We start from the raw sequence: 9192 nt of genomic DNA, 5'->3' as shown, positions 1-9192 counted from the left end.
TCTTGAACACCTCCAGGAATGGTGACTCCACCATCTCCCTTGACAGTCATCCCAATATTTAATAACCCTTTCCATGAAAAACTTTGTCCTGCTGTCCAGTCTGAACCAACCTTGGCACAGCTTGGGGCACGTCTTCTCACTGCATGCCTGGGAGAAGGGGCTGACCTCCAACTGGCCAAAGGCTCCCTTCAGGCAGTTGTAGAAAGTGATAAGGTCACCTCTGAGCCTCCTTTTCTCCAGGATAAATGCCCCCAGCTCCCTCAGCTGCTCCTCACAGATTTGTGCTCCAGACCCTGCCCCAGCTCCGCTGCCCTTCTCTGGACTCAGTCCAGCACCTCAATGTTTTTCTTGCATCAAGGAGCCCAGAACTGGACACAGGACTTGAGGTGTGGCCTCACCACTGCTGAATACAGGCACCATAAATTCCTAACTCAGCCACTGAGAATAGCACCTTGTTATTCACAGCTTCCTTTTCTCCCTAGTCTGTATCTGCGCCTAGTACTTCTGTCACTAGCAAGGGTTCCCCCCAGTCATAGGCTGTGATACCAATCTATCTAACCAAATTTGCCTCTGGATGGTGAGACATGCCCTGGACAACACTAAATAAATTCAGAGGAAAAAGTCAGGGGAAAGAAGGGTAGTAGAACAAGATTTAAAGAAGATAAGGCAGGAAAAGGACAGCCTGACACTTAAAACACTGCAGGAGATCAGGCAACTACCAGGTCATTCCTGAGAACATCAAGTGTTCTACAAAACCCTGAGCTGCCAACAATTTGCAAAGCAACTTTAGACCATGGCTTCGGCAACATTTGAAAAGCTTTCCCAGAGCTAAGAAGAGTAACACAAAGGCTCTTATTGGGTAGCTTTTTTCCAAAAATTTCAAAATTACATGTGGAATACATCTTTACACTAAACATGAAATCACTCCAAAGGAGATGGTTGGTTATTGTGAATGTATTGCTATATTTCCAGGCATTACTGGTTATCTAAGTCTGTATAAAGTAGGTATGTTATTAGTGATGCACCTTTAAACTTGTAATAAGGTATGCATAAATGTGACATTAAAAAAATTAAGAAGACATGTTAATATATTTCAGTAATTCTGTAAGCAGCAAATGCATTGGACAGTATATGGGCTAATAGCCCGATCTTTAGTGATAAGTTATTGATTTCCATAGAACAGTAAAATAATTCAGTAAATAATTCAGAAAGCAAACTCTGAAGATTCTCTGGTTCTACCCTTCTCTCAAAGCTAGTATTACATACTTATCAGCTTATGGAGGAACAATGCACTCAACACATCCAAACATGAGATGATCCAATTCCACACTACTGTTTTTCAAAAAATTAGTTTAGAAGAACCTACATATATTTTCTATACCAACATGTTACATGCAATTTACTTTATGAAGATGACCAGAAGAAGCTTGGAGGAGAATATCAACATAATCTGAGAAATTTTCATCATATCTAATGCATTAGAAGTAATTTATTAATGATTCCTGTTGAATCAAGCTTATCAGGCAATAATGAGTGATATATGAATTTATGGGCATTTCTGAAATACATTTATTCACATGGTTAAGGACTGCATACAAATTATCCTGATAGTAAACATTTTAATGCCTCTTCTGATTGGTGAATGAATTATTATTTTAGTTGTTATTGATTGTCACGACAGTCATATAATACAATTCACATATTATGTAATGAACTATAATATTTACTTTGGAGGAAATATTAGCAAGCAGTTTCATAAAGGATCTATTTTAAAAAGACACTGAAATATGAAAAGTTTTTCTCTCTCAGGATATACTGATGATGATGTAACTTGAACCTGATCTTGAGAATGTCAAACTCTTCAAGAGGATTCTCCCACTGGTTAATTAACTATAGACAAAATAAGTTTAAGAAAACCCTTACAGAATGAATGACAAGTGGCTCCAATTACAGAATAAAGGAAAGTCATAAGGAAAGAGACAGGAAAGTAAAAAAAAAAAATTACTAGACAATGACAAAGTAAGGAATGAAGGAGCACTAATCTATGTTTATGCAAATAGTTTGGTGTGTATGTTACATCTCTTACCACTAACATTTTTCTGCCACTTTCATTTATCTTTTAGGATCTCTGATTCTGGGGAAGATCTACATTTTTTTTCCATACTTTTATACACCAGCAAGACAATGTACTCCTACACCAGTCTGGGAAATACGAGTGAGAGAACAAAACAGAAAAGAAATCACAAAACATACCAAGCTCTATTCTTGGAAGTTAAAGTTTGACTACAAATATTCACAACAGAATTTCAAGTAACAATGACAATTTCTACATTGGGGCCTTGGCTCTAAAATAAATGGTTCACAAATTAGTGAAAGAGATGCTCTCAGACTAAGATTCATATGTCTCTGGATTATCTCTTAAAGCAAGCTTTCAGTGCTATTGGCACTATGGAAGAGTTTCAATACTGACAAACTGGGCTTGATTATGCACAACCACCATCATTTTTGTTTGCTAAATTATGACTACAAAGCACTTGTTATGCCATGTTGGTAAGGAACTCTGTCACTTTGGATTTTTGGAAGAATTTGATTTGTTACATAGCTGAGTGATAATATAAATTGAGGACAAAAGTATTTTTAGGTCATTAACTTTCTCCTAAAATAATTCTTAAAATGAACTATTTTGACAGACTTATGCTGGAAAACTTGTAAATACAACAGGCATTCTGCTAAAGGGAGCAGAATTAACAGGAAACAGGAAAATACATGAATGTGAATTTGGCAATGGCAAAGGACAAAAAGATCAAGAGGAGATAAAAGAAAGGAAAAGCTCTTTACAAATGGTAAAGAATGGTAAATAAATGGTAGGGTAGTGGAAGAAGAGAAGATAGATCAGTAAGACCAGAAATGTAAAATACAAAGTAGATCCTCAAAGGCAGTGACGGGCAAAGATTCTTACCTGTCTCTTTGTACCATATATGAAGTCACCACATGAATTGGTTAATACGATCATTACTATTTCTTTGACTTTTTTAGTGAATGCATAAGTTTCCTAGGTGCTTTTTCACCCCAGATATTAATTATTTAGTCTTGTAGCTGATTGAAGCTATATATATATATATATATATATATATATAGTATATTGTCACAGAAATTAGAAATTATTACCAAAAGCCAATATTCTCCTTTGTTCTCTTTTGTTCTGTTGATTACTTTATGCACTATACAATTTAATGTAAAAAATCCTATATTACTTTCTGCATCTCTTAGTCGCTTGTTTACACACACATATACCTGGTATGTTTAATTTTGTTGCTGCTTTTTCAATTTTTCTTATTCTGAGGTCTTCATTTCTTCATCACACAGAGTTGTCACTCTTTCTCACAAAGCATTCATTTTGGTGACATTATCAGTAAAGTACTCAGGACTGAATATATTTTACCATGTCTACATTGCTCTGAATAGTGTTAGCCAATTTAACAATAAGGCAGCCGTCAGTGAGGAATTATCTTAACACTAACTTATCTTCAGTGTTAGTGATGAGAATGTGCTTCCGTGTGAATTCCAGTCTTTACTTGTAGCAACAGGCTCGAGCCTTTTGTGTTTTCTAACAGTTCAAGTAGAAAACTTGAAGCATAATGCTGTCAAGATCTCTTTTTAAAAACGTGTCACTTCAAGGCAATTAGCTATCTATCACTGCTGATAGGTCTTTTCCTGGTAAACAAGTGGTATCTCACTATATTGATTTCAGTGGTATAGTGCAGAACACTAGGTACAGCATGGAAAAATACAAAAAGAACTTGTCAGTAGCTTGCCTGTAGCATATTTCCCCTCTGTAAGCTACATATATACTGTTTCTTAAATATGTCTCTACACTCCTTTACTGAGAAGTCAGAAGCTGTAGTATCAGAAAGCCAACATTTCCAACCACATCTTAGCTCACACACACTCTTGGTGTTTAGAGACATTCTACTAAGACCAGCTCTCATATAGATGTTTTAGCCTTAGTCTGGAGAGGCTAAGGCTAAATGGAGTAACCACAGTGTGTTGCACAGATCTAGGCACCCCTGTGCTGTGCCTGCAACACTCTGCAGTTGAGGACCAAGAACACAAGCTCTGTTTGTGATTCTACACCTTGTATGCCAGTCATCATACAACCTGAAAATGCACGTCCATGGTGCTATCCTGGACCAACTAGAACCTTGTTACAGCCTGCCCAAAATTCAAGGGAAGACCTGGATAACTATGGCCAGTGCTAATCTGCCTGACTAGAACTATTCCCTCGCTTACTGGAAAGGACAGAAGTGTCACGCGTGTGTTTTTAAGAGGTCAACATCCAAAAGGAATCCACAATGACATTGATATAAGACAGGCTGGCTTCCCATAACAGAGCAGACTGAACAACAAGACTTTGTTTCCGAATGCCTTTTTCTGTTGTTAGCATGCCTTTTCTCAGCCCAAATAATTAGGCCCAGCTCAGCTGTTCTTCACATATAACTTTAGTTTGTGCACATAGTTCATTACTTTGGCAAAAAAGTACTGACTTACATTTTCTGGCATATTTTTTATTGGTAAACTGTTCATGAAAGCCTTTGTGGCCAAGTAGAAAACATAATTCCAGTCAATCTGAGATGTAATTTTCTTCTTAATTATCTTCTGCTACTCATAGTTGGGTCTTCTTACTCACTGCTCAACAGTTCTGCCTTAAGAATATATCCACATTCTGGTCTGTGTGTGCAGAATTACTCCAAAGGCATTTTAGCTCCAGCAGCTGCCAAAAGCATACTAAATTCATGGGCAGCTCTTCCCTGTGGTGTAAGAGACTGCAGCATAACACCTTCACCTCACCTTAGCTCTGAACGAGCATTTCTTCTCAGTGAATTGCATTGCTTGTTCTGACTTAACCATTTTCCATGTTTGATCAATTTAATCCTTTACAGTATTTTTATCTTTACTTTAATATTTATTTTCCTTTTTCTGATCTCACCTTTGGTCATGTTCCTCCAGTGAAGACTAGACCACTTTTCTTCTCATTATCCTACCCACTATTTTTCCATAAAAAAACACCCCCTAGCAAAATGTTCCATCAATCAAAGCTCCAGTTTAGGTCTAAAATGTCATTAGCTCTGTAATTTCCACCACAAAAAAACAAGTAGATTGCTAGGCACACTCCTCCATTAGATGTGCCATTAATTTAAAGTGGGCTATAACTCTTTTCTATTCTATATGCCCATCTGCAACTTCATGGTGTAACCACTCTTATTCTTGAGAATCAAAAGGAAGGAAATAGGTCAGGCCCTCTTCAGCAACCCAAAGCTTTCCTATCAAGCACATCACACGTGGAGGAGTCAGCTATTCCCATTCCTAGCTTCTTCCAATGATCGTAACATTCTCCTGAAGTTCTGCAGTCCTGATTAAGCTCTACAGACCCTGGCTGAATTTTGAATGGTCTAGTTCAGAGTTTTATGGTTTCAGGTTTATGCCCTTTCACTGGGCATAGCAATGGTAAGGAATGAGGTCAGTCCTGTTGCAATATGCATCATTCACCCCGTTGTACATATGAAGTTGCCAAAATGACTGCTTGTGGCTCAGTGAACTTTACTAGTTTGTCACACAAGTTGCAAACACCTACCTGCTCTCAAATAAAAAGCAATATGCTCTCATCACCGTCAAAAGAAAGTAATTATGAAGTTCAATTATGAAGTCCATTTTTTGCTGCCACTGAGCTACTCATTTTTGGTAAGTTAAAAGGTTGTAAGTTAAAAGACTGTAAGTTAAAAGACTATAAAGTACTGTAACTGTCATTAAATAATTTCCAAAAGTTACATCAGCCATTTTTTTCCTTGCTGCACTGTCCTCCCTACCTCTTCAGAGGACTTCATCATGACTTTTTGACCTACAAGAATGTGGATTCAATGCAACAGTCTGCTACTCTTCTAACCACTCAGGCCAAAAAGAGAAAAAATAAAGTAACTCTTCTTCATGTTAAAGAACATCAGACATTGGAGATTCTAAGTTCAAGCTTAGAAATGATACAAGCTGACACATTATCACTTTGGCAAGAGGTTTGAATGTTTTACTGATCCTCCCAGGCAAATAGTTCTGTATAATGATTCACCCATCTCACAGAAAATGTCTTGGCATGGGTCAGAAGATTGCCGTTGAAAGGTGTTGTTGTTCAGCTTCTCCCTTACTGTGAGAATCTTTCCCAACATCCCTGTTCTGAGAGTGACACATTACAAAAAAACCCCATGTGTAGTCAGTGCAAGGAATCTTTTCACACCCCTGAGGCATCTATAGGATGCTTCATGTCCTTATACCAAGATGATACATTCCAGAAAGATTTTTCCTCCCTGTGGCTCACCTATTGTAACATTCAGTAGATTATGTAAACTGCAAGTTTTTTTTCACAACTTGTTGCAAAACCAGTGAAAACATCCATACTGTGGTACAAGTTGGTTCCTCAGCAATCTCTAACAGCTTCTCCAAAAATATCTCTGCTCCCATGGTTGAACAGCTATCAACCTTTAACAACAGTTACATGTTTTCCAAGTCAGTGCTCATCTCTACACTTCCAGGTTATCTCCTCCTTTCTGGGACTGAGAAAGCAGAGGATGTAAAGGCAAACATCACCAACTGATATCTTAACTCTGTATCATGACAGCTTGGAAATATCCTATACAGCCCTGATGTGAACACTATGTTGGAATATAAATTGCAATGTGAATAAACACAGGGTAGTTGATATCAAAGACCTTCTAATTCCTGACAACTAGCTTTCTTTTATTCTTGCCTCGTCTATTTATGGAATATATGACCAAACATTCAATTAAATATATAAAATAAACATTTCATATAACGCTTTCTTCAATGTGCAGGTTAAAATTCTAGCTGTCAGAAACATTTTTAAAATGTGGTCAGAATTTTTCATTTCTCTCAGTACTTGAAAGTTTAAATAACTGGTGGTTTTATTACCTATATACCAGTACTCTACTGTATACACAGTAGAGTATAAAGCCATATAACAGGTAGGGAAGACTGTGAAGCAGTAAATCAAACTAAAGAGTCATTCCAGGAAATCATCCATGTGCAGAAAAGGCACTCCACAACGTGCTTGAATGGCTTAATTCTCTTCTTTACTAGGGATCCCAAATGTCCTGATTCTATCCAGTGGCAGTTGTAAATTTACCTGCTTGTACCAGAAAGTGGCTGGTCTCTAACAACAATCAGATTTTTGACAACTAAATTGCTAATGAATAAATGGTACTTTGTGCCAATACAGAAAAATTAATTAATGTTGCAAGCAAATAATTTCAGTTTTTGAAACAACATCAGATATGTGTACATAGACATAGTTTTACACTGAGTCCATAGAAAGTCTGTGAAATACATAATCTCTTGCTTATTTGAAGAGTTACAATGCATGTCATATGTAAGTGAAGCCTGTCACAGGACTGGTTTTGAAGGGAGATGGAAGGTTGCTCTACAAGTTCTGGCAATATACCAGGAATCGCTTCAGGCTATAGGATTTCAGAATAAGAGTGTCATAAGAGGCTTTCTGTTGGCTGGGGGAGGGAGGAGAGTGAAGAGGCTACTTCTGTAATGAGTATTTAGCAGCAGAACTCAAGTAATCTTACAAGAGACAGAAGACATGCTAAAACAAGAGAAAAGGCACTACTTTTTCAGTCCTTCTAGCTAGAGCCTGGTTCCATTTAAAGTTTTGTTGCCCAACACCAACTTTTTGAGGATGCTGAAGCAGGTATATCATTTACACTGAAATTTACCAATTATACAATCAAACTGTACTTGTAGAGTCTCAAACTGTAACCCAGAATCAATGTAAACACAAACATACTAACCATTATCTAGTCAGAAAGCATAAGTGACCAACTGCAATGGTTTTGTTGTACTGAAAAAATTGTGAAACTTATTCTGCAGATGCCATTTGCCCTCATACCTTAGAAAGGTATTTGAACACCTTAGAAAGGGTTTGAACACCAAAGGTCCTGTAGGAGGAAATGGAAAGGACTGAGTTTATTGAGTGCAGAGACCACCAATGGGAGAAAACAGCAGTATCTAAAGTTACTAGACAGCAACAGCTGCAAACAAGTACATAAAGTAATTAATTTAATCTGCAACCTAGATAAATAGCTATCAGACATTATGTAAATACAGACAATATTGTTGTTAGGAAAGCAAAGCAACTAAATGACTATTTAAAAGTGTCCATTCAGCTTTACTCTGTTACATAAAAAAAATACAACATTTTCAGAATTAGCAACGTTTTTGTTGGATATTAAGCCATCTGAGACAGTACACCAAGCATAATCACAGACTGGTACTAAATCCACGAGAAATAGACTGTGTTCCACTATCTCTTTCCAAAATTCCAAATCTTGTCTTATTAGCAGCTTATGTCAGTACCTGAAACAGGGTATTGAACAAGATAGCTTTTTTATCTAGCCAATCTGCCCACTCATCTAAAGATGTAATTAGCACTGTAATATACCTCTTACCCTACTTGAGCCCAAATATGATTTAAGAACTAAAGGGGCAAAACCCTAAAGCATAAGGCAGGAAGAAACACAGGCATGCATCAGTGATGTCTGGTATTTTCCTCACTAGGAAGAGCCTTCCTTGACACTCCTGGCACCAAGGTTGTGGTGTGGCACTGAAATGTGTTCTTTCTTACTCGGGAACTGGGGGGGGGGGGAAATTAATCTGGAATGAAGAAAGCATTTTAGAGCATATTATTCTGTCTGATTTACGAAAGCAATTTTTCAGTTGCTGAACAAAGAAATGTCCAAGGATAAGGTGGGTCATGATTGTATTAACGATCTATATTAAGGACCACTCCTTAGCAACCTTGCCTTTCACAAACACCTTTTTCAGGGACTGGAATCCTGACCGATTTTCAGGAACTGAAACATCGAGACTGCTCTGGATCGCAGCGCTTTGCTCGCACGGCAGCTGTTGACAGAGCATTCTCCAGCCGCCCGTACTCCCAAGGGAGTCTTGCGAAACGCCGGGAAGGCCGCTGGCTCCTCAGGCCTGCTCAGGACAACACCCCCGCCGCGCCGCTCGCGCAGGCCCGGCCGCTAAGGGCCAGGAGAAGCTTCCAGAGGCCCGGCCCGGGTAGGGTCCGGCCGGCCTCAGGCGGGCGTCCCGCGGCTGCCGCCCAGAGCTAGAGCA

Source organism: Taeniopygia guttata, chromosome Z (assembly GCF_048771995.1).
Source record: "Taeniopygia guttata chromosome Z, bTaeGut7.mat, whole genome shotgun sequence".
Classification (NCBI taxonomy): domain Eukaryota; kingdom Metazoa; phylum Chordata; class Aves; order Passeriformes; family Estrildidae; genus Taeniopygia; species Taeniopygia guttata.
The sequence above is the reverse complement of the archived record's forward strand: the minus strand, read 5'-3'. Positions refer to the sequence as shown.